At 34.7% G+C, this 3548-nt stretch overlaps 1 pseudogene; it reads right to left on the bottom strand.

Moving 5' to 3' along the window:
* Nucleotides 1–1562: 1562 nt before the first annotated feature.
* Nucleotides 1563–3521, bottom strand: LOC102490049 (zinc finger protein 25-like; annotated as a pseudogene).
* Nucleotides 3522–3548: the final 27 nt, after the last annotated feature.

The following is a 3548-nucleotide window of genomic DNA, read 5'->3' as shown; positions in this document are numbered from 1 at the left end:
TTTTTTTTGTATACTATGGCCAGAACTGGAAGCTTATCAAATTTTCATATTCATTTTTATTTTTGCCAAAATCAGTTACTATATTTTATTGAATCTTTAACCATCAAACAGGGGTCTTAGAAATAAATTTTTGCTGGGAACAGCAGATGGCATAATGGTTAAACAACAGGACTATAATATAATCCACTGTAGTTGAAGTCCCAGACCAAGAGACTTAAAACTCACACCAGGTGTGTGTGCATGTGTGCCCATGATCCTGAGAGGAAAAGGGAGGAGAAGGGATTATGATGTGGCCATCACCCCCAAGAGTGGTTTCTAGATTTCTATCTCTCTCATCTCTCCAGAGAGCATACACACCCTATATCAAAAATCTCTCAGGAAAAAAAAGAAAGAAAGCAATTTGTCAAAATAAGTGTTTTGCTTCTATAGTTGGAAAATTCTTACATCTTAGTCATCAGCCTTCTGAAATGTCCCTTTGTAGTCATAGATATCATCCCAAATTTTCTGATGTCTTAATTTTGAGTACTGGGCTTGCTGAATCAAAGCTGAATTTGAAAAACCTTCAACATTGTTACCTTACAAGATCAATTCATACTTCTGAATAATGACTCAAGGATTTATACCACAGTTTACATTACTGAGGATTTCCTCCCATTTCAATTGACTAATGTATAGTGAGTATTGAATTCTAGTAAAATGATTCCTTCATTTTTCATATTCATTAGATTTCTGATGTGAGAGTTCTCTGATACACAGTAAATTGTGGCTTTTTTTGTAGAAGACTTTACTATACTTTTCACACATATAGTGTTTCTCTTCTTTGTTAATGCTCTAATGTAGGGTATGGAATGATTACTCTGAAAATATTTTTCTACACCATTCCCACTTATAGGACTTACTCTTGAATTCTCTGACACAATAAGGCTTGACTTGTATTAGATGGAAGGTTTCCTATTGGTACATTGATGCTCATAGGATTTTTCTTTCATGAATTTTCTGATGTACATTGAGGACTGACTTATAAATGAAAGACTTTCTATACTCCCTACATTTATCAAGTTTCTCTGCAGTGTGAGTTTTCAGATGCTTATTAAAATATAGTTTTTTTAAAAAAAATTTCTATATTCTTGCCATTAGTAAGGTTTCATTTCTATTTGAGTCCTCTTATGTAAAATGAGCCCTTCCTTCCAGTAAAATGTTCCTTACACTGTTGGCATAGTATTTATTTCCACTGTGAGTTCTCTGATGTACACTGAGTGCTGACTTCCGGGAGAATGTTTTCCCACAATTTTCATATTCATAGGGGATCTTCTGTGTGAGTTCCCCGATGATCAGTGAGTTGTGACTTCCAGAAGAATGTCTTTCCACATTGTTTACATTCATAGAGATGCTGTCTTGAGTGAGTTCTCTGATGTACAGTGAAGTATCCCTTGCTGGAGAATGTTTCCCTAAATTTTAATGGTTCCCTACATTGTTTGGATTCATGTGGTTTCTCTCCTAAGTGAGTTTTCCAATATATAACAAGTGCTGACCTGTAGTAGTTTTTTACATTGTTAACATACGCAGTGCTGCTCTCCTGTGAACTTCCTTATGTTAAGTGAGGTATCCCTTGCTGGAGAATGTTTCCCCACATCATTCACATTCATAAGATTACTCTCCTGTATGAGTTCTGTGATGTGTGGTTTACTGTGGCTTCCATAGAATGTTTTCCCATATTGTTCACATTCATAGGGTTTCTCTGCTGTGTGAGTTCTCTGTTGTAAAGTCAGGTATGACTTTTGGGAAAACATTTTCCTACATTGTTCACATTCACATTCATAAAGCTTCTCTCTTGTGTGAGTTCTCCTATGCAGAGGGAGGTGTGACTTACAGGACAACGTCTTCCTACACATTCATAGAGTTTCTCTCCTGTGTGAGTTCTGCAGTGCTCAGTGAGGTGTGACTTCTGGGAGAACATTTCTCTGGGATGTGAGTTCTCTTATGCACAGTGAGATTCCCTTTCCTACAGAATGTATTCCCACATTGTTCACATTCATATGGCTTGTCTCCTGTGTGTATTCTCCTATGAAGAATGAAGTTTGACTTACGGAGAAAGTTTTCCAACATTGTTCACATTCATAAAGTTTCTCTCCTGTGTGAGTTCTCCTATGCAGAGTGAGGTATGACTTCTGGGAGAACATTTTCCTACATTGCTCACATTCACAGGGTTTTTCTCCTGTGTGAGTTCTCCAATGTCTATTCAAAAATGATTTGTAACTGAAAGATTTTCCACATTCTTCACATTCATAGGACTTCTCTCCAGTGTGAGTTCTCTGATGCACAGTGAAGTGTGACTTCTTGTAGAACATTTTTCCACCCACATAGTTTCTTTTCATAGAGTTTCTCTTCTGTGTGACTCCTCTGATGTACAGTGAGGTCTGAATTCTGGGAAAACATTTTCTTACATTATTTACATTCAGAGGGTTTTTCTCCTGTATAAGTTTTTAGATGGTCAGTAAGCTGTGTGTTTAGACACAATAAATTCCTATATTGTTTTATCTACCTTTTTTCTCTACAATAAGAGTTACCTCATGTATAACTACAGTTGAAAGATTTCATAATTTGTCCACATCATAAGATTTTACTTCTCTGTGGTTTCTGTGGTACTCCATAATTTTGATCCCTATAAAAAGGCTTTTTGATGTTTATTATATTTATTGAGTGTTTCCCTTGTATGCATTTTCTGATGAAAAGCTAGATTTTGTGTCTGCAATAAGGATTTCTCTTATTCATTACATAAATAGGAATCATTCTCTCTGTGTTTTAAATGTACTGTAAAAATTATTTTTAAAAAGTCTTACATTCTTTACATTTATAGTATGCATGCCCTGTATCTTCTGAAGAATGAGACAGTTAGGCTTTTTGTAAAATGCTTTCTCCCACATCTGATCTATATACTGGGCAACATGAACTGTTCTTAACATAGCCTATCCTATATTCATTCTATTTACAAGTAGTATCTCACATATCAATCCTCCTTGGTCAGAAAAACAAAACCATTTTCATAATTGTATCTAAGAATTTCTCCTGTACTGCTCATGTATATTTCTAATATTGGTACTGATCTCTAATAAGAAATAGACTTATGGTACCAATTTACATTAATATTTTTGATAGCTGAGTGGTTTTATTTTGCTCCTTTATGTTTCCCTTCCCTTTAACACCTTTAAAAATATTCAAAGTATCTACCATCTGTCTTGCTGTAATTTTACACTGAACAATTTCCATCTGTCATTTGTTTTCCCTGTTCTTTTCTTTCTTATAATGGTGGGTATTGTGTAATATTTCTTTGCTAATGAGAACAGTTTTCTAGATAATCTATTTGCATAAGCCCAAAGTCTTGTCACTTAAGCAGAAATGCTACTTAGAGAGGACATGTATAGAATAAAAATACATACTAATCACCATATACATGTCTTCCCTTAGGACTATTTAAAAAATAATATATCCCATTTTTTCATACTCTTATTCCAGTGAACCATTTCTACTTTTTTTTAACCTCACCACTA

This window comes from Tupaia chinensis, unplaced genomic scaffold, assembly GCF_000334495.1.
Source record: "Tupaia chinensis unplaced genomic scaffold, TupChi_1.0 Scaffold145125_1, whole genome shotgun sequence".
In the NCBI taxonomy this organism is placed as follows: domain Eukaryota; kingdom Metazoa; phylum Chordata; class Mammalia; order Scandentia; family Tupaiidae; genus Tupaia; species Tupaia belangeri.
The sequence above is the reverse complement of the archived record's forward strand: the minus strand, read 5'-3'. Positions and strand labels throughout refer to the sequence as shown.